This window comes from Saimiri boliviensis, chromosome 4 (assembly GCF_048565385.1).
Source record: "Saimiri boliviensis isolate mSaiBol1 chromosome 4, mSaiBol1.pri, whole genome shotgun sequence".
NCBI classification, from domain to species: Eukaryota; Metazoa; Chordata; class Mammalia; order Primates; family Cebidae; genus Saimiri; species Saimiri boliviensis.
The window spans coordinates 106,671,247-106,694,399 of NC_133452.1; the positions used below are offsets into that span (position 1 = coordinate 106,671,247).

Sequence of the window (23,153 nt, forward strand, 5' to 3'; positions counted from 1 at the left end):
ATGGTTGCACATAGCACCTAGATCAGGAGAGGAACACAATCCTGATGGGCTCCATCTTTTAAGGAAACCCATTGTTACAATCTGGCAGGCACTGTGAGTATCCTAACACTGACGTTCTAGCTCTCCTCCCCATATTTGAAACCAGACATGAATTTGGCAAGCAACTATTCTAATAATGTACATAATTATTTTATCATATTTCTTCTAAATTAAAAATAAAAACAGTGACATTATGCTTCTTTGCAGGTCGTATACCAGAAGAACTACTGCTGTACTCAGCAGAAGGAAACAATGACATGGGACTGAAACCACTTCCTGCTCCTGACTAACTGTATGGGCATGGGCAAGCTGTGTGATCTCTGTGGACCTCCTAGTCTTCATTTCAAAAATGGGTGAGGATAATGACACCAAACTGATAGGACTACGTTGAGAATTACAAACAATGATATATATTTTCTTAGCTGATAGTGACTTAAGTTGAGCATTCAACTTATGACTTATGTATTGTTGCGTCTATTAATAATATTAGTAACAAGTTTATTATCTTTTAAAGAGTCCTATAGAATAGTGTAAGCTTACGCTGAAAGGTGCGACAGTTGAAACATTACTTTTATTTTAAATAATGTATTCAGTCCTCTCAATACATTGTTGAAATGGTAGGATATTAACTATCATTTATCCTAGTGTCAATCTTGATTTGGAGTCTTAAGATTCCAAACCATACTGCCTATTAAGAGAGGCCCCTGCTGCTGAGAATTTACTTCTCTTCGGGACTTGTTTTATTTGAAATAATATAATACTACCACAATATTTGCATGCTCTGGGCTTACCATAGTATTTTCCTTTTAGGATCCCTTCTCAGTTATCAGTTACTTAGAGGTCATAGGAATAGTACTCACCCCTGGAACTAGAAGCCCATGCCTATTAGATGTATTCAACATCTTCACTATTCTTTAGAAAATTCTTAAGGTTCTTTCAATAAAAAGTATATTTGAATGCAAAATTGATGAATGTGAAGTTTGTTTGGTTTTCTAGTGATATGAATTATTTATATCAACTTTTAAAGGTCAAAGATGTTTGTTCCAAAAATGGCAATGTTCTCTACAGAAAAAGGAAGAAGAAGACATATTTAGAAATGTCTCTGTATATTATTGGTTAAATAAATAAATAAATAAATATGTATTAGGTTGCCTTAGTAACAGATCAGTTAAGTTCTGTTAGGGTCACAAGTTTAAAAAAACACAATTGTGTTCAATATTATAATTAATCCTGCATTGATACTAAGCAAGAAACCAAAACTAGCTTCTGGTAATGATACAGCCTTTTTATTTAGTCACTTTTCCAGGGTTCCCTTATGTCTAGTGATTCCAAATCTGAGTGATTAAATAAAAATGAGCCATATTCTCTCATTTGGGGATATTGCTCTAGCTATATTTTCAGTCAGTACTTCAAGATTTCACCCACAATATGACAAAATTAAAATACAGGATTTCTCCTTCAATCTTTAATGCACATACAAGCCAATCTAATCTTCCAGAGACGCCCCTCCTTTGTTGAGAGTTGCTTTCCCATTTTATTGAAAAACCTTCACTGAGTACATATTTCCCAGCAAATATACATGAAATGCCTTAGTCTCACATACAAGGCTTTGACTATCTGTATAAAAACTGCTTTCCTATTTTTATTTCCAATCATGAACCATACCTTTTGGGCACACTGAATTGGGCTTCATTTTCCAAAAGGACTTTTTACTTTCATCTCTCTGGTCTTTAGTTTGTGTCATTTCTTCTAGGGGAAATGAAATCTCTCCCTTTTCTCTTTCAGTTAATATCCTACCTTGTCCTTGCATGGAATGCTACCATGGATCTTGAAGTGTGTGGTGATGTTTGAAAAGTGGGAAGTACATCATTTGGAGGAATTCTGAGTTATTGAGTTCTTGTGTTTCAGATTGGCAACAAATGAATTTTCTAGTTTGCCAACAAGATAGTTCAGTCTATGATCTCTCTTTTTAAAAGTGACACATTTTCATCTGAAACAAGAGCTCACTAGAGGTAAAATCCAGTGGAAAAATCATGCCTCACTCTGAGCCTGATTTGTCACCATCACATCATCTGTCTCTAATATCTTGGTGGATTGATTCACAGATGAAATTTGTCACAAATTTGCTGAGATATTCTACTTCTGCTTTTGAAAAATCCAACACTGAATAGTTCCAGTGAGAACGGACACTTCTCATTCAGATCTGGGACAATCTTTCTTTAATCTTGCCACTCAGCATTATTACTTCTGTATTTATTTAGAGCATTCTTGCTAAGGGAATCATTTCATTTTCATTTTAGTTTAACTTATTAGATCATACTTCAAAAATAAAATTCCGCGTTTAGAATGAACCATCTAATAAACAGTGAATAGAAGGCCAGATGCCTGGAGGCTCCTTCAGTCACCAGGGTGTTAAAGAATTTGTTTCATGGGGTAAATTTTTACTACATTACTCTAAATTCCATCAAGTATTGAAAGCAAATGATTTTGTGATTTTATGTAATGCTTTTGAGATATAGATTGATCTATAAATAAAAGAATAAAGGTGAAAAATTAATTTACATCACAAGACCCCCCACAGCTAAAAAAATATCAGTTGGGCTACAATGATGCTTCTTTAATCATCAACATCTGCAGATACTTATCAGTACAACTGGCATATTGCTATGTCCTAAATACCAGACTAATGCCATATAATTATATTGTGACATATAATATTATAGTATTACAAAAAGAAGACAAATTAGAGGATTTCCATTTATTCTCAATTATCTTGGGATATGGTTTAGCAACACTAAATTGATTTTAAATTTTCTTGACCTTATGAATATTCCATAAACCATCTGTTATGCAGAATAACCAATCACATATTTAGAGCCATAAAGTCAAAGTAAATTTATAAGTGATATGCAGAGGGAACTAACTTCGTAATAAAAAATATATTCCAGGGACATAAATGTAGTTTATAATGTTTTCTAAATCTTCAAAAGCCACTGACATTGTATGTTGATAAGAAAAAGCTTATATGTATTCTAGCATTGTGTATATTGAAATGAGATTACCATTTAACTCTAATTAAAATGATGCAAGCAGCTTGGAAATTTCTTTTTCTTTTTAGCTTAAAACATTTTACATGTGTCAAAGCCTACTTTAAACTTGACTACCACAAATTTTCTATAGAGCCTAGCAAATTCTCGCAATTTAACAATAGTCTTCTATGGTATGGCTCTTTTTTTCTTATTTAATATAATAATTGTCTTCATAGAGCATTTTTGTAACCATGTAATAATAGTGTTGTCAGCAGAAGTAATACACAAAGTATCTAATAAATAGATAAGTCATGGAACCAAAGTAATCACCCTGGGTTCATTGCCCAGTCTTTAAAATGCCATGGTTAATAAGAACAATTGCTAACACAAAAAAACCAATGTGTTTAATCAGGTGTGTTCTGGATGCATATTATCCCTGCCCTGAAGTGATTGCTCTCTACTGTAATTTGGGTCCTAGAAGCACAATAACAATAAAATAAGTTTCCTACTATCTCTTAAAGAGTACAAAGTTTGTATGTGTTGGAACCCAACTATAATTTAGTTCGTGTTTTTTGTTTTGTTTTGTTTTGTTTTTTACTTCTGTTTCTTTAATTCATTCTGTCTATATTCAGGGCAGCTCTTGACTAATTTTCAGGTCTTTTCACATTATAAAGCTGTGATTTACAGTTTAGAAAACAACATTTTCCATCAACTTGCACCATATTTGTGGTCTTCCGTTGGCTGGGCTATGAAGATATTGTCATGTAGGATGTCATAAAATCAAGGCCCCTGACCCAGCTCTGCTACTAGAAAATGTACTCTCAGATTAATTTTGGACTTCATTTTGTTTGTATTGTATAATTTCAAATTGTTCTGTACATATTCATGTGACAAAATTCATTGATTGAAAATAGGTTTGAATAAATATAGCTATTTCTAGATGTTATATCCAGACTTTCAGTATGAAAAAATGCACTTATTTTCTGTGCTATTCTAAGGTCAATCATATAGCAGGATTTTTAGTCATGAGCTGGAAACTCACTGAGGGTGTTAACTAACTTCAAACTTATAATCATCAAATTCCACTCTCACTGGAGATTAGTGGGCCTTGTCTCACCATTTAGATATTAACTTTTCAATTCCATCAGACAGTAAAAGGTGGTTGAATAGTCAAAGACACATGATATGGTTTGGCTTTGTGTCCCCACCTGAATCTCATCTTGAATTGTAATTGTGGAGGGAAGGAACTGATGGGAGGTGAATGGAAACAGGTGGTTTCCCCCATGCTGTTCCCGCGATAGTGAGTGAGTTCTCACAAGATCTGTTGGTTTTTTAAGGGGTTCTTCCTGCTTTGCTCATTCTTGCTTGCTCCTGCCTTCTTGAGAAGATCGTGCCTGCTTTCCCTTCCTCCGTGATTGTCAGTTTCCTGAGACCTCCTGAGCCAAGCAGAATTGTGAGTCAAATCTTTTTTTAAAATAAATTATTCTATCTTAGGACAGTTATTTACAGCAGCGTGAAAATGGATTAATATAGCACAGTAAGCAATTAAAAACATCTGTTATGTGTCACAATACAATCTTCCCTTTTTTTAATTGTGATAATTTCTCATGTTAATTTGAAATGCATTTTTGTACTACCAACAGAAGGCGTTATTGTTTAAGTATTTTAATGATATTAATATGATTTCAGAAGACTATCCTGAGGAAACAACCATTTGAAAATAATCTAGTATACTAGTTATACAAAAATAATACTGCAAACTACAAATGAGTTTTGTCTGGTCATTTAATTGTATCTGGTAATTCCAGTAGGCTTTAAGGATTATTGAACATTTAGCTGCCAGTTAAGGCAGTGGTTTTTAAACGCAGTTTTGAAAAAATTAACTTGGGAAAGTAAAAAAATACTAATTTTTTTTTTTGCTATAATGAAAACAAATCATTCAGAATTTTTTGAAACAATTCATTCACAACAAAAAATATTCAGACTTTTTTGAAACAATTTATTCATAATTTCTTGAAATATTTAGAGTGCCATGCATACCTAAAATAAAGTTGCATTTATTCAAACTATCGTGTGATTACACATATTACAGCAGTGATCACCAAAGCTTACTGCACATTTGAATCACCTGGGCAATGTTTAAAAACTACTCATACCTGGGTTGCCTCCCACACATTTTTATTTAATTAATGTGAGGCGCAATATGGGTATTGGGCTTTTAAAAGTTCCCCAGGTGATACTAATGTCAATCTAGAATCCATTACATTAAAGAATGCCACTCTTATATGTTGCTGTTTTATAATAAATACGTATTTGAAAAATGAAAGTTTAAATAATGGCTATTCTGGGATCATTGAAAAGAAACCGAAATGTAAGATGTTCAGAATTCAGTATTCTGGCTTTATTGAACTCAAGTATTGCTCCAGGTATGAAGAGTAAAGTACTGTTTTTTCAGAAACCTATTTTTTCTATGTATAAGGCATTTTTATTTTAAAGAGCTTTTTAGCACATTTGTGATATAAATTATGCGGAAATATGGGAATACTGGTTGTTGTCAATGTTAAAAACAGATATACTGCCTAATTTTTATTGCCAGTTCATCTGGATTATTATTTTCACTTGCTTGATTTTCAGTTTCAAGAATAGATTCAGATTTTCTAATGCCAGTGGATGTTCCTTTTTCAAAAAGTGTTTGGCTTTATTTTTTTTAATAACTCCAATTCCGTTCAGTAATGGAAAAAACAGTTTGTCAATTGCTTTCACTGTGGGCAACTTGGATGAGTAGGTAGTACAGTGCATTGCTGTATATTTTTGGGATGTTTTTGGAAGGTTATTTATACTTTCAGAGGTTTTGCTTTGGTTTGCTTTGTTTAAGTAAATCTATGTTGGGCATGTGAAAGAATGGGAGTGATTCAGGTAACCTCTTTTCATAGTGAAAATAGATGACTGTTCTTGACACCAAAGCTAACTTTCCAGTGATGGCGCACAATGGATAAAATTGAAAAAGCTGTAATAATTAGATAATTATTGTATTATACAGGTGGTGTATTGTATTTACTATCTGTGTAATTATGTTAGCAAAGGAGGGGCTTTGATGTCATTGGCAATAAATGTGGCTGAGAATACATAGCAATAAACTGCAGGTATGTTGTCAGCATAACAGGTACTTACCAGGGCCTGCATCTTTAGTACTATCGATATTTTCAGAATAAGAGTTTCTCCTCATATTTGGTAAAATATGATTCCCAATGTCTTAGAATACTTTAATGATTTGCATTTGGGAGAGTTTCTAGATGAGAAAAAAAGATTGGGAGTTATTAATTTGTAAGCCCTGGAAAAATAGCCTCAACAAGAGCCTGATATCCTGTCATTTACTGCTTCCTGCTACTAATCCAATAATGGCTGGTTGTTGGATCCTGAAGGAAAGCTTGTGTATACTGTAGCTGAGATTTTTAAAATAGAAGTGCCTTAGTAGATAGAAGCTAGGGAAGAAAAAGATATTTGGAAAAAAAGTCTTGTACTGCTAGTAGAATCTGAGACAAAGCTTATAGACAAATCCATTGCATCAGTGTAACAAGGAGGAATCAACTGGTGTGTGTAAAAATATGTTTGGAACATGAGTGAGGCAGTACTCCTGCAGCTTTGAGGAGGCCAGCTGTTAGAGTCAAAAGCCCTCAAGGGTAATTACAGCACCGACTAAGAACAACTTATATGTCTTGCAGCCTATATGTCTCAAGTCATGTTGAGATGATAGTCGCCTCAACATGACTTGCTAAACTGATTACCCTTGCACATTTTTGTTGAATTTGTCTTATTTTTGAGTCCAACTCTTGCCAAGAAACACAGACACTAACAGGAGTCACCATAAGATCTGTTCAATGAAAGCTCTTCTTAGTTCATTTCCACTGCTTTAAACTGTTCCATTGTCTGACATACAATTGTAATTTACATTTTGTTTATACATTTTGTCATTTTGTGCTCACTCTCCTTTTCTTTCTTTCTTTCGTTTTTTGCTGTTACAAACACTGTTGTTAAGCATTCTCATATAAAATTCCTTCTATTCCTGTGGAAGAGTTTCTTTAAGGTGCCATATGTGTGTGTGTGTGTGTGTGTGTGTATGTATGTATATATATATATATGTATTTTAAAGTAATTGTACTAATTTAAACTTCAACTCTCAGTTTATTTACATTGCTTCATATTCTTCCCAACATTTTATTTCCAGCCTTTATAATGTTTTTCCTTATATGATTGTGGTTTTAATTTTAACTTTCTTAATTGCCAAAGCAATTGAGCTTTCTTTTACTGTGTTTCACAAGTTTGATTGCCTCTGATGTGGTTTTGTCTCTCCATTTTCCCAAAATGTTTATAATTTTTCCTGAAAATATTCTTGTACACTTTACCTAAATCAAAAAATTATATAATTTTTATACAACTTCTGGTTGCCCTCCAATTTCCACTCTTTCTACTTCTCTAATAATAGAGCTCTATTTCAGCTGATTACATTATCAAGTATATATGTTAATATACATCTCAGCCTCTTTTGTAAGTAGGTTTAGTCATGAATTTAAGTTCTTGCCAATTAGATATAAGCAGACACAGTGAGTGGAACTTCTAGAATGTCTGCTTAAACGTCCGTGGTCTCTCTCTTCACTTCTAGTCAATATGGAATAACTCAAAGCAGACTAGCTCTCTCCATATAAACAACTATAAAACTGAGTTAAATAAGTGCCTGCTTTTAGACATTTTACAAAATAATTAGGACCCCCAAAGAGAAGGAAAACAAATGAGGCAAACCTAATAGTTGCCCCAGTTTTCTATCTGAATATTTCTAGATATTGGTGAATATATCTAGATTTTGGTGAAGATACTCTAGATATTGCAGAAGATGGGAAAATGTAGAGGCCAGCTGTGTCACTGAGCTGAAGAAATAGAGATTGCTGGGCATCTGGAATTTGTAAGGCATAGTTCAGAAGAGAAGTTAGATATGAATGAAAAGAACTTTAGAAATCTGTACAAGTGATTTCCTTGAACACTTGTATAGCATGATAAGTCACAAGACCAGGCAAAGAGAAATTACTGAGAACTTTACATAGAACAACTCATAAATGCTATGCAGCAATAAAAAGGGACATTCTACCAAGACACGCAAAATCACTGATAAATCTCAAAAACATAATTTAAGGAAGAAACCAGACACAAAAGATTTAAAACTGTGTGATCCCATTTATATGAAATTTCAAAAATGGCAATACTAATTTATGCCAGTAGAAAACACATCAGTTTTTGTTTAGAACTGAGGGAGTAAAGTGATGGGGATATGAGAAAACCTTTGGAAATGATAGAAATGTTCTAAATCTTGCTTTTCGTTATCATAACAAAAATACATACATATGTCAAAATTCAGTGACCTGAAAAAAATAGGTGACATGCAAATTGAAACTGCAATGAGATATCAGCTTATGCCTGTTAGAATGGCTATTACCAAAAAGATAGTTGATAGCAAGTGTTGGATGAGAATGAGAGGGGGAAAAATGCTTGTACATTGCCCATAGGTATGTAACCTGGTATAATCATTATGAAAAACAATATGGAAGTCCCTCAAAAACTAAATCAAAATAAAAAATAAAAAACAATTTTTATATGATCCAGAAATCTCACTTTTGAATATATAGCCAAGGAAATGAAATTAGCATGTCAAAGAGATATCTGCACTCGTGTTCATTTCAGCTTTATTCACAATAGCCAACCTACATGAAACAACCTATCTTGTTCCATCAATGGATGAAAGAAACAAGAGACTGTTTTATATATATATAAATATGTTTATAGATATATATGAAACACATGAATGTATATACAATCACATATATATTTACAAATATATACATATATAATGAAATATTATTCAGTCTTAAGAAGTAAATCCTGCCATTTGCAGCAACATGAGTAACCCTGAAAGACATTATGCTAAGTACAATAAGCTGGACACAGAAAGTCAAATCCTGCATGGTCTCTGAAATATTTGTGGAATCTAAAAATGTCTAACTCGTAAAAGCCGAAGTAGAAAGGTGGTTGCCTTGGGCTGGAGAATAGATGATAAGGGAGCTAATGAGCAGGTGACTATAGTTAATAATCTCTATTATATACTTAAACTTTTTAAGAGAAGTGATCATAAGTATTCTTAAAGCAAAAAAACAATTATAACTATGTACAGTTACGGATAAGTTACTTAGTGTGGTCATTTATCATTTCAATATACATATATCAAATATCACATTGTACTCGTTGAAAATATACAAATTTTATTCATCAAGTATCAAAATTTTCAAAACTAGTTTTTAAAATAAGTAAAATAAAAATTTTAGACTTTTAATTGGGAACAAATGCTTGTAAAACCTGACTCAAATCAAAGTTAATTTATAACATTGTAAGACTAGATTAACTTAAATCACAAATTGACCTTGATCACAAAACAAATGAGCCATATACATTTGATGATAATATTGTAATAATTGAGAAACAATATCCATGTTAACCTTTCCAAAAAATATATTCTTCCACAGAATAGTTCTTTCTGTGCTTTGTGTTTTTGTTACTTAATTTTTAATTTTTATGGGTACATAATAGATACCTATATTTATGGGGTACATGAGATATTTTGATACAGACTTGGAATGCAAAATAATCACATCAGGGTAAAGGGAGTCTCTATTACTTCACAAATATTTATCATTTCTTTGTTACAAACATTCCAAATGCATACTTTTAGCTGTTTTTAAAATATACGATACATTATTGTTGACTGTAGTCACCCAGTTGTGCTATCAAATTCTAGATCTTATACATAATGTCCAACTGTATTTTTGTATCTATTAACCATGCCCACTTCCCTTTCCTCATTACACCACCCAGCCTCTGATGACCATCATTCTACTTTCTATCTCCATGATGTCAATTGTTTCAAACTTTAGCACCCACAAATGATAAGAACATGTGAAGTTTGTCCACTGTGCCTGGCTTATTTCACTTAATATAAGGTTCTCCAGTTCCATCCATGTTGTTGCAAATGAGAGGTTCTCATGACTGAATAGCACTCCATTATGTATAGGCACCACATTTTCTTTTATCAATTCATCTGTTGATGGACACTTAGGATGCTTCAAAATCTTGGCTACTGTGACTTGTGCTGCAATAAATATGTGAATACACATATATATATTTGACATATTGTTTTCTTTTCTTTTCTTTTGGGTATATGCCTAGCAGTGGAATTGTTAGATCATGTGATGTCTCTATTATTAGGTTTTTGAGAACTGTTTAACTGTTTGGATCCTAACTGTTCTCCATAGAGGCTGTATGAATTTACATTCCCTGTAACTGTGCGGGAGGGTTCCATTTTCTCCACATTCTCTCCAGCATTCATTGTTGCCTGTCTTTTTGACAAAAGGCATTTCAACTGGAGTAAGATAATATCTCATTGTGGATTTGATTTGTGTTTCTCTGACAATCAACAATGTTGAGCACTTTTTCTGATTCCTGTTTGTCACTTGTATGTTTTCTTTTGAGAAATGTCTATCAAAACTTTTGCCCCTTTTAAAATCAGATTATTAGATTTTTTTCCTGTAGAAATTTTTGAGATCCTTAAGTAAACTGGTTATTAATCCTTCATCAGATAGTTTGCAAATATTTTCTCCCATTCTGTGGGTTGTCTCTTCACTTTTTTTTTTTTTTTTTTTTTTTTTTTTTTTTTTTTTTTTTTTTTGCTGTGCAGAAATTTTTTAAACTGATGTAATCCAATTTGTCCATTTTTGCGTTGGTTGCCTGTGCTTCTGGGGTATTACATAAGAAATCTTTGCTCAGCCCAAGTCCCAGATAAATCCTCCAAAATTTTCTTAGTTTCAGTTTCAGTTCTTAGATCTCTTTTTAATCCATTTTGATTTAATTGTTTGTATATGGCAAGAAATAGGGCTCTAGTTTCATTCTTCTACATATGGATAGCCAGTTTTTCCAGCACTAGTTATTAAAGAGATGTCCTTTCCACAATGTATGATCTCAGCACCTTTCTCAAAAGTAAGTTTACTATGGATGTATACATTTGTTTCTAAATTCTCTATTGGTCTGCGTGTCTAATGTCAAGCCACTACAATGCTGTTTTGATTACTAAAGTTCCATATAATATATGAAGTCAGGTAATGTGATTTCTCCAGTTTTGTTCTTGTTGCCCATGATGGCTTTTGCTGTGTTAGGTCTTTTATCCTACATACAAATTTTAGGATTAATTTTTCTATTTCTTTGAAGAATGTTACTGGAATTTTAATGAAGATTGCATTGAATCTCTAGGTTGCTTTGCATAGTATGTACATTTAAACCATACTGATTCTTCTAATCCATGCATATGGAATATCTTTCCATTTTTTGTTTTAGTTCATCAATGCTTTATAGTTTACATTGTAGAGATCTGTCTAGAGAAGTACAATGTACTTCTCCGAGTTGATTCCTTATTTGTAGCTATTGTAAATGAGTTGGTTTCTTGATTTCTTTTTCATATTTTTTGCAGTTCCCACCTTTAAGTTTTTCCAAAGTTCAGATTATGTCATCTGCAGAAAATTATAATTTGATTTATTTATTTCCAATTTGGATGCTCTTTATTTATTTGTCTTACTTGATTGTTCTGGATAGGATTTCCAGTACTATGTTAAATAGAAGTGGTGAAGCAACTTTAATATTTTTCAGATCTTAAGGGAAAGGCCTTAAAATTTTTCCTGTTCAGTATAATGTTAGGTGGGAGTATGTCTTACACAGCTTTTATTATGTGGAGGTATGTTCTTTCTACACTCAGAGAATTTTTATCTTGAAAGGATGTTGACTTTTATTACATGCTTTTTAGCATCATTTGAGATAATCATGTGGTTTCTGTCCTTCATTCTGTTGATATATCACATTGAGCATTTGCATGTATGTGAACCATGCTTGCATCCCTGAGACAAATATCATTTGTTCATGATTAATAAATTTTTGATGCATGTTGAATTTGGTTCGCTAGAATTTTGCTGACGAATTTGCATCAATTAATATTTCATCAGAAATATTAATCTGTAGTTTTTGTTTTATTTTGATGTGTCTGACTTTAATATTAGGATAATACTGACCTCGTATGATTAGGTTGCAAGTATATCCACCTCTTGTACTTCTTGAAATTGTTTCAGTAGGATTGATATTCTTTAAAGGTTTGGCAAAATACAGCCATTGAACCCTAAGTCGTCTTTGCTGGAAGACTTTTTAATTATGCATCAATCCCATTACTTGTCATTGGTCTATAGAAGTTTTGAATCTCTTCTTGTTTCAATTCTGGTAGGTTATGTGTATCCAGGAATTTATCTATTTCTGCTAGGTTTTCCAACTTACTGGCATTTATTTACTCATAGTAGTCTCTAATGATCCATTTACATTTCTGTGGTTTCATTTGTAATGTATCCTTTTTTATCTCTGATTTTCTGATTTTACTTAAGTGTTTTCTCCTTTTTTTTTCTGTTAGTCTGGATAAAGGTTAGTTGATTTTGTTTAGTTTTCAAAATAAACAAATTTTTATTTCACTGGATTTTTGTTTTTTTGTATTTCAATTTTATTTCTCATCTGATACTTCTTTTTCCCTCTACTAAGTTTGGGTTTGATTTGCTCTAGCTTTTCCAGTTCTTTAAAATATATTTTTAGGTTGTTTATTTGAAGTTTGTCTCTTTTTTTTGTTGCACATGTTTATTGCTATCAAATTCCCTCTTAACACTGCTTTCACTGTATCCCATAGATGTTGGTATGTTATGTTGCCATTCTCATTTGTTTCAACACATTTTTAATTTTCTTCTTAACTTCTTCATTGACCCATTTGTCATACAGGAGCATATTGTTTAATAACTATGTGTGTGCATTGTTTCCAAAGTTTCTTTTGTTGTTGATTTCTAGCTTTATTCTGTTGTGTCAGATAAGATACTTGATTTCAATGTTTTTTAAAAAACTTGTTTTATAGCCTGTGATATCCTCTATCCTTGATAATAATCTATGTGTTGAAGAGAAGAATGTGTATTCTGCAGCTGTTAGATGAAATGTTATATAAATATCCACTAAGTCCATTTGACCTATAGTGCAGATTAAGTCCAGTGTTTCTTTGTTGATTTTTCTCTCTTGATGATCTATCAAGGCTGGAAGTAGGGTGTTGAAGTCTCCAGCTATTGTACTGGGTGTCTATCTGTCTCTCTTTATTCCAATAATATTTGCTTTCTGTATCTGCATGCTTCATTGTTAAGTGCATCTATATTTACAATTGTCATATTTTCATTCTGAATTAACCTTTTTTGTCATTATATAATGACCTCCTTTTTGTCTTGAAATTTACTGTCTTGAAAGTTTTTGTCTTGAAATTTATTTTTTTTGTCTTTAAATTTACTTTGTCAAATATAAGTATAGCTATTCCTGCTCTTTCCTGGTTTCCATTGACATAGAATAACTTTTTTCATCTTTTTATTTTTAGTCTATGTGTGTCTTTATAGGTGAACTGTGTTTCTTATAGGTGATCGATTTTATTTTTTTTACTCATTCAGCCAGTCTATACCTTTTGATTGAAGAGTTTAGCCCATTTACATTCAATGTTATAAATAAGTAAGGACTTCTGACACTTGTTATTTGTTTTCTGGTTGTTTTATCATCTTTTCTTCTTTTTTCTTTTCTTCCCTCCTCCCTTCCTTCCCATTTTCTTCTTGGTGAAGGTGGCTTTCTATAGTTATTTCAATTTATTGATTTTTAATTTTTGTATTTCAATTTTTGTAATTTTTGTATAGTTATTTCAATTTATTGATTTTTAATTTTTGTGTATATATTGTAGGTTTTTTCTTTTGAGGTTATGAGGCTTTCAGATAATATAACCCATTATTTTAAGCTGATTACAGCAACACTGATTACTAAATAAACAAGCAAAGAGAAAACTAATATGTTAACATATACATGTTAACTTCATCCTATCTTTTAAATTTTTGTGTTTTCTTTTATATCTTACTGTACTCTCTGTCTTAAAGTTGTTTATTGTTGATTGGTTCATCATTTAGTCTTTCTATTCAAGATAAATAGTTTATTCAACACAATTACAGTGTTATAATATTCTGTGTATTTCTGTGTACTTGATATTATCCTTGAATTTTGTACCATCAGATGATTGTTTATCTCTTATTTTTTATTGCTTTTCTTCCAGTTTGAAGAAATTTTATTAGCATTTTTTGGAGAATGGGACTGGTGTTCATTAATTCCCTCAGCTTTTGTTTGTCTCAAAAAATCTTTATTTCTTCCTCATGTATGAAGGATATTTTCACTGGTCATACTATTGTAGAATTAATTTTTCCTTCAGCACTTTAAATATGCCATGCCTCTCTCTCCTGTCCTGTAAGGTTTCCACTGAAAAGTCTGCTGCCAGATGTATTGGAGCTCCTTTGTATGTTATCAGTTTCTTTCCTTTTCCTGATTTGATTTAGGATGCTTTCATTATCCTTGACCTTTGAGAACGTGATTATTAGGTATCTTAAGGTAGTCTTTGTATTAAATCTGCTTTATGTTATGTAACCTTATTACCCTTGGTGGTTGGTATCTTTTTATTGATAACTGTTACAGAAAATAACAGACAACGTTTGAAACATTCTCTGTTATTTTCTCTTTCTACCCTTATCTTGTTCTCTGCTTCTTCCTTAAGGCTAAAAACTCTTATATTTGTCCTTTGGAAGCTATTTTGGACATCTACTATGTATATTTTATTCTTTTATTTTTTTTCTTTTTCTCTCCCATGTATGTTTTCAGAAACCCTGCCTTCAAGCTCACTAATTCTTTCTTCTGCTAGATTAAGTCTGGTGTTGAGAGACTTGATCTGATGCATTCTTCAGAATGCCAATTGAATTTTTTTGCTCCAGAATTTCTGCTTGATTTTAAAAATTATTTTAATCTCTTTGTTAAATTTATCTAATGGAATTCTGAATTCCTCCTCTGTTACCTCGAATTATTTTTAGCTACCCCGATAGCTATTTTGAATTCTCTGTATGAACGATTACATATCTCTGTCACTCCAGGTTTGGTCTTTGATGCCTTATTTAGTTGGTTTGGTGAGGTTATGTTTTCCTAGATGTTTGATGTTTGTGCATGTTAATTGACATTGGCATTGGAGAATCAGGTATTTACTATGGTCTTTACAGCATAGGATTGTTTATTCCTGTCCTTTCTGGGAAGGCTTTTCAAGTATTCAAAGGGAAGGGACTGTTGTAACCTAAGCCTTGATCACCACAGCCATTTTTGCATTTGGGAATACCCCAAGTGCAGTAATGCTGTGACTTCTGTGGAACTTATAGAGGTCCTCCCTTGGTAGTCTTAGATAACATCTGACAGAATTCCCTGGATTACCAGATAGAAACTCTTGTTCTCTTTCCTTTATTTTCCTCAAAGTTCTTCTTACACTCAAACAGAAGGAGTCTCTTTTCTTGGCCGCCACCCCATCAGTTCTGCAGCAAGTGCTTGCTGAGTACCATCACAGTGTTCACTCAAGGTCCATGGGCTCTTCAGTTAGCTTGTGATAAATGCTGCCAGACCTGGACCCCTTTGTTCAGGGCAGAAGGCTCCCGTGTGTCTCAGGAAGCTTACAGAACTACCACAACTCTAGGAGTGCCTTCATTCTGTTTGATAAAAAGGGAGGGAAGAGTAAAGAGGACTTTGTCTTGCAAGTTGGATACCAGATCAGCCAAGGGCTAGAATCAGGCACCCCAGGATAACTCTTGGTGCTGTACCCTACTACAGCCAGGTTAGAACTCGCACTGTAAGATGAAATGCCCTTCATTGTTCCCTCTGCTTTTTTCAAACATAATGAGTCTCTCTCCATGGTCACCATAGTTGGAAACGTGTTGTGTCACACTGGGAGCTCGCATAGCCCTGAATCTCCTTCAAAGCCCATGATAAGTACAACCCACCTACCACTGATGCTTATATAAGCACTTTTTAGTCAGCAGGTGATGAATCCTGCCAGAACTGGGCTCTTTGAGGCAGCAGGTTCCGTTCTGTCCCAGGCTAAGTCTAGAAGTAGCATCCAGGGTCTAGGTCCAGGAATGGGAGCCTTAGGACTCTACCCAGTGCCCTTTTCTACTGTGGCTGAGCTGATAACCAAGTTGCAAGACAAAGTCCTCTTTGGTCTCCCCTATCCTGTTCTCAAGTGGAAAGAAGGAGACTCTCCTGGAGCTGTGAGTTAAGCTGCCTGTTAGTGGAGGGGTAATGCAAACACTCCCTTGACTACTCCTGCTAATGTCTTACCAGGTCACATGCATCCAAGTCCCCTGGCTCTGAACCCAGCACAGCACCAAGACATGCCCTAGAATTATAGTCCTTATGGACTACACTGCCTGTCAAGTTGATTTAGCAATCCAGAGTACTTTACCCCTGGTGTGGGGCTAGCCAGAACTCGGGTTCAAACCACCGCAATGGAGGGTTTCCCTGTGGCTAGGGCTTGTCTAAATGCTCCTTCCATGAGCTCCAGCTGAATTCTACCACGTGTTACTTTCTGCTGAGACAGGGAAGCATTGAGTTTCAATGCAAAAACCCATGATGATTGCACTATCCCTTCTCCCTGCAAACAGATTCTCTCTCCATGCCATGCAGCTGCTGCCAAAGGTTGGGAAGAGGTGGTGTCATGAAGTCAAGACTGTTTTTTCTATCGTCTGCAGTACTGCTTTCCTTGATGTAATATCAAAGCCAGGTACTATTATTTCTCACCTGCTTATTGGAACTTATAAAGGTACCTTCTTGAGTAGATAACTGCTCAATGTGGTATATCTGAAGTGTGGAGTAGGATCACTAGAAGCTTCTCTTTGACCATCCTGCTCAGCCTTCTTTCCTACAGAATAGTTCTTATTCTTGGAGTTATCAATACCCCTATTTTTTCATCATCTTAATTGCATAAAAATAATCCTTTCTGCACATATCTTTTAAGAAACAGTATGTAATGTTGTGAAGCCATTAAATCGAAAGTCTTCTCATCTGCATCTGTAAATGAGATCTGTCAAGATTATTAGCAGTCAAATTTTTATGGACCATGTGCTTTCATCTTAGTGTATCTGTTTTTCTTGCTCTTTTTAAAATTCTTTTTCTTTTAAAAGAGAATTTAAATTATATAAAGGGATACACACACAGAGGGATATATACAAACACATTTACATTTAGATATAATATAAACATATTTTCATCACCTAGAATATCTACTGCTGATATTTTGTCTTATTTGCTTCTCATTTTATTTCAAAAATAAAGTAAAACTTCAGAGATTTAGTTAAGTCTTCTTTAATGAATATTCTCAGTAATATCCCTATTCAAACTCTCCAGAGCAACCACCATCTGACTTTTATGAGAATCTTTCCATCCTATTTACTATAAGATTATCTTATATGTGTTCTTAAATATTACATAGTAATGTGTTCTATGTATCATTTTCTTTTTTTCCATTTCATATACCATTATTTTCAATATTTCCTGTATGGATCAGTACCAACATTTTGAGCATTCTATTAACATTTAGATTATTTCAAATTGTCCATGATTACAATTATTTCTCCCATTTCTCTGAAATGTATTTTGAAATATGAAATTGTTGGATTCGTAGGAATGCACATTTGTAATTCTGCCAGAGATTGCCACATTGCTTTTCAAGGTAGATGTGCCATTTACAATGCCACAAACATGGTCATACTTTCTTTTTTTATTTTTTTTTATTGCATTTTAGGTCTTGGGGTACATGTGAAGAACATGCAAGATTGTTGCATAGGTACACACATGGCAGTGTGATTTGCTGCCTTCCTCCCTATCACCTATATCTGGCATTTCTCCCCATGCTATCTCTTCCCAGCTCTTCACTCCCTGCTGTCCCTCCCCTATTTCCCCACTAACAGACCCCAGTGTGTGATGCTGCCCTCCCAGTGTCCATGTGTTCTCATTGTTCAACACCTGCCTATGAGTGAGAACATGCGGTGTTTGATTTTCTGTTCTTGTGTCAGTTTGCTGAGAATGGTGGTTTCCAGGTTCATCCATATCCCTACAAAGGACACGAACTCATCGTTTTTGATGGCTGCATAATATGCGATGATGTATGTGTGCCACATTTTCCTTGTGCATTTTAATTATATGCAATGATTCTATTTAATTATAGAATTATCTGGTTACATATTTTATATTACAGTTACATGGTTACATTATTGTGTGTAGTCATAACTGAAAATGTATGCATGACAGTTATCAAGGCTTACAGAAAGTATTATTAATAGATTATCTGATAATCCATTACTCTGTGATGGCTATATTTCAGTTTAGTCAAATGATTTTCTAGGTATTTTCTAAGTATATGTGAATTATATATGAAATTATGCATAGATTACATAAAAATGAGATTGTAGCTGGAGGTGTAAGTAAAGGCCAGAGATTTTTTGCGGAGATGGAGGTAATAACAGCACAGGTGTATGCCAAGGGGAGTAGCACAGGGAAGAGAGAGAAGTGGATAATGTTGAAAATAGGAGAGTCGTTGAAGTTATCTCTTTGAGTGTGTAAGAGAAGATGAAACTAAGCGTCCAAGTGAACTACATGAACAGTTTGTTTATAGTTTCAAGAGGGAGGCAGCATTTGTTGGTATAAAATATGTTAAGTGACATGTAATGATGGAAGTTTATGAAGGCCCTTTTCTAATTGCTTGTGATCACTTAGTAGTTTAGAAAGCAAAATCATCAGCAGATATGGAAAGGGGAGCAGAGATGCTTGAGTTTTAATGAGAAAGATATATAATATTAAAAATAAAAGGAGAGTGAATCAGCAATGGAAACTAATTTTGGGCGGCTCCATGAACTCACTTGATATTTATGTTCATGAACTGAAAGTCAGCATGGTTTGTAACTTTTTCTCTAGCCACCTTCACTTTGCAGGTGGGGAACAGGTGGAAAGATAGGTTAAGTTGGTCATATGGAAAGATACAGTTGGCCCATCTACTACAATGAAGCAGGAAAGGGGCAAGGAAATTGAAGAGTTACCATGAAATGATTATGACTCACTATAGATGCTAAGCGGAATAAGGAAGACAGAAGGTGTATTAGACTGCTCAGGTGGCTGTAACAGAATAAATGGAATAAAATGTTGGCCTAAAAAACATAAATTTATTTTCTGACAATTTAAGAGAGAGGAAGTCCAAGATACAGGTGCTGGCGGGGCTGGCATCTGATGAGGCCTGTCTGCTTGGCTCTCAGAGGGCTGCCTTCTCATTGTGTCCTCACGTTGCCTTTTCTCGGTATGCACCTAAAGAGAGGGAGGCATCTCTCCCTCTTTTTATAAGTATGTTAGTACTATTAGATTCTGGTCCCACTTTTATCGTCTCGTTTAACCTTAATTACCTCCTAAAGTCCCTATCTCATACAGTCACGTTGAGGATTAGGGCTTCAATTCATGAATTTTGTGCGGAGGGCACAAATCAGTTCATAAAACAAGGTATCCATCAAGGGGTAATGGAGAGTGATGAGGTGATAGAATTAATGGATTACAAAACTATGTACAACAGATGGAAAAAATCAAACTACTGAATAATATTTTTAAATAAATTATTTACATGAAGTATCTGGCATTTATTCAGTAAATAGCAACTCTTACTCCCAGCTACTATTACCATACAATGATGAATATGATAACCTGGTATAATACTGAATGTAATGCAATGTATTTTATAAAAGAAAGGGAAATGGGAAGTACGTGGATTTTTGTCCAAGCTAAGCAGGAGGGCAAAATAATTTAAACTTACACACTCTTCAGTGTCTTGCATGACTGGTCTAGGGTAAGGACATAATAATTTTCAGCTCTTACTATCAGGGCTACTGTTGTGTTGTTGTTAGCAACATTTGTCACATATCAGGTATTTTCGCTAGGAAATTAACATATTAATTCAGATAACAAATATGATCGATGTAATTATCCTAGTTCTGACAATAAGAAAGAGAATAACTGACTTACTCAAAATAACAGCAAAGAGAGCAGCTGGAATTTTACCTGTCCTTTCAAACTCCAAGGACCATACTATAAAATGGGAGAAATTAGTAACATTTGAAATAAAGGTAAGTGAATTATACGTTTTCCTTTTATAGTTATTTGATGATGCTTAGTGTTTTTGAGATGGAACTAAGCAATGTCTTGAGACATGAGTTTCTGTGGGTGGCTCTGCTGACATTTCTCAGTTGATGCATTACACCTGTTTTGAGGCTGTATTTTTTTTTTTTTTTACCAAGCTTCTTTTCATCAGTAGATAAGAAAATATATATTTCTTTTACTTCGGATAAATCAATGCAACTTAAATTCTTACTTGACTCTTAACCTTTTACTTGAAATTATACTTTAATAGCTTATTCTGTCTATAGAGATCTAACATAAAAATAAATGTATATTATTATGGGCAGCATATGAAATGTAGCAATTTTAAATAGTTTGATGGAAAAAAAAGATCTAGTCATACTGAATTTCCTTCACATAAGTAATTTCAAAAATTACTATAAAAAACAGAATAATTTTATATCTCTATATATAATTAATCAGTGTTACATTAAAATTAATATTTGGCTCTTACATTAGTCATTTAAATAAAATCATAAAATAGTTTTAATTAGTAAAAACTAAAAGGAAATATGAATAAAGTATAGATTAGCTAATAATCTTATATCTATAATTGTTCTGACAAATATATCATACTAATAGAGATGTTGACAATAGGAGAATTGGTGTGAAGTAAATGGGAACTCTGTGCTATCTTCATTACTTTCTTATAAATATGAAACTATTATAAAGTATTCTTTCAAGTATTAGTATTCATTGCCCCATATCTTAAAATTATTCCAGTCTCCTCCCCAATTTCTTGGACTATGTTGTTTCTAAAAATGCCATTGCCCTATCCCTCATTGAAATATAGATGTTATTATTGATGTGTTCTAGGCCTGACTAGTTGGATTCAGTCGCAGCCTCTCCACTTATTTTCTACATGACTTTGTAAAATTTTCATCTGTTATTTTTATCATCTATCTAATGGATATAATTACAATCATGCCGTAGGGTTATTGTGAGGCTTAAGCCTACAAAATTAGTTAGAACATGCTTAGCAAATAGCAAATTTGTCATAAATCTATTTTTATAATTGTTGCTTTTATTTTCTCTTTGTTACGGTGATTTTTAAATTTTCTCCTGCCATTGTTTCTTTATTCATAGATCTGTTGGAATGAATTTATGTATTCTCTTCTCTACATCTGAGAGATATCTCAGTTCTGAGTAAAATATCTTACTCCACACCATTAAAAAATATATAACTCATAGTTAAAGGAGTAATGCTTTCAAGGTAGTGGATGTTAAGTGTTCTCACCACAGAAATGATAACTCTGTGGTATAATGCATTTGTTAATTAGCTAGATTTAACCATTCTACAATGTATATATAGTTAGAAGTATCACATTGTACATAATAAACATACAGAGTTTTATATGTCAATTAAAAATAAATATAAAAGAAAAAGGAGAAAATCTGAACCTATCCCAGCACATACAGGTTTCTCTTATGTATGTGCTATTTTCCTTCCCCCACGGGCTCAGAATTACCCTGTTCAGGCCACATAGAAAATGGCTTAATTAACTGCTGGATGTGAAATGCTTGTTTCACTCTATCATATATCAGTTGAATGACAAACATGATTGAGACTCAAGTGCATAGCCAAGAGGAAGAAACTCTATCTGTGCCCAACAAAGTCAGAGGCAGGTGGGGATACATAGAGAGGCTTATGAGCCTCAGATAAAACTGAGGATTTTATCTTTCACATGTACCAGTAAATTATCTCTGACATCTAAAGAAACCTGTCTCTTACCTGTCCTGAGCATTTCCCAGTGTATACCTGCTATCCTGTCATCCTCAGGTTGGTATCCCCTTTTACTCTAAAAATATTCCAATTTGAATAATAAATTACCATGAACAAGTCACTGTGATCTAGCAATACACATTTCAAACTAATATTTCCTTCGCCATTTGTCATACAATGCTAGATTAAGAAACAGTACTGTTTTCATGTACTTGTACGCAAAAGCTAAACAAAATTAGCATACCAATAATAATTCTGTGACATTTATGTTCTTCCCATAACTACAGTTATTAGCTGTTTGTATCATTTAAATAAAAACCAGCAGAAAGAAAATGAACATGTTTAGGGTATTAAATGTAACAAACATATTGCCTTTATAATAAATAGTCACTGTGGCTATATATCTGGTACTTCTGGTGTAATGAAAAACATCCATTTAAATGAGGAAAAAAGTCTTGACTGTTAAAACTTATATATAAAAAAGATCAGAAGTCTTACATAAGAAATAAAGAATTCCTTTTGAAAAGTGTTTATATCATTTGCCCACTTTTTGATGGGGTTGTTTCCTTCTTGTAAATTTGTTTAAGTTCTTTGTAGATTGTGGGTATTAGCCCTTTGTCAGATGGGTGGATTTAAAAAAATTTTTCCCATTCTATTAGTTGCTGATTCACTCTAATAAGTTTCTTTTGCTGTGCAGAAGTTCTTAAGTTTAATGAATGCAGCCAACAAACATATGAAAAAAGGGTCATCACTGGTCATTAGAGAAATGCAAATCAAAACCACATTGAGATACTATCTCATGCCAGTTAGAATGGCGATCATTAAAAAATCAGGGGACAAAGGATGCTGGAGAGGATGTGGAGAAACAGGAATGCTTTTTACACTGTTGGTGGGAGTGTAAATTAATTCAACCCAACAGTGTAGTGATTCCTCAAGAGTCTAGAAATAGAAATACCATTTGACCCAGGAATCCCATTACTGGGTATATACCCAAAGGATTATAAATCATTCTATTATAAAGACACATGCACGCATATGTTTACTGCAGCACTGTTTACAATAGCAAAGACTTGGAACCAACCCAAATGCCCATTAAAGATAGATAGACTGGATAAGGAAAATGTGGCACATACACACCATGGAATACTATGCAACCATAAAAA

General features: G+C 33.5%; 1 long non-coding RNA gene across 1 annotated transcript in view; it reads left to right on the top strand.

Annotated features, from left to right (window-relative positions):
- Positions 1–12,607, top strand: part of LOC141584313 (uncharacterized) — a 572,289-nt gene extending 559,682 nt beyond the window's left edge. The window contains exon 20 of the long non-coding RNA XR_012517287.1: positions 247–12,607. This is a non-coding gene — a long non-coding RNA (uncharacterized LOC141584313). The remainder of the gene's footprint in view (positions 1–246) is intronic.
- Positions 12,608–23,153: the final 10,546 nt, after the last annotated feature.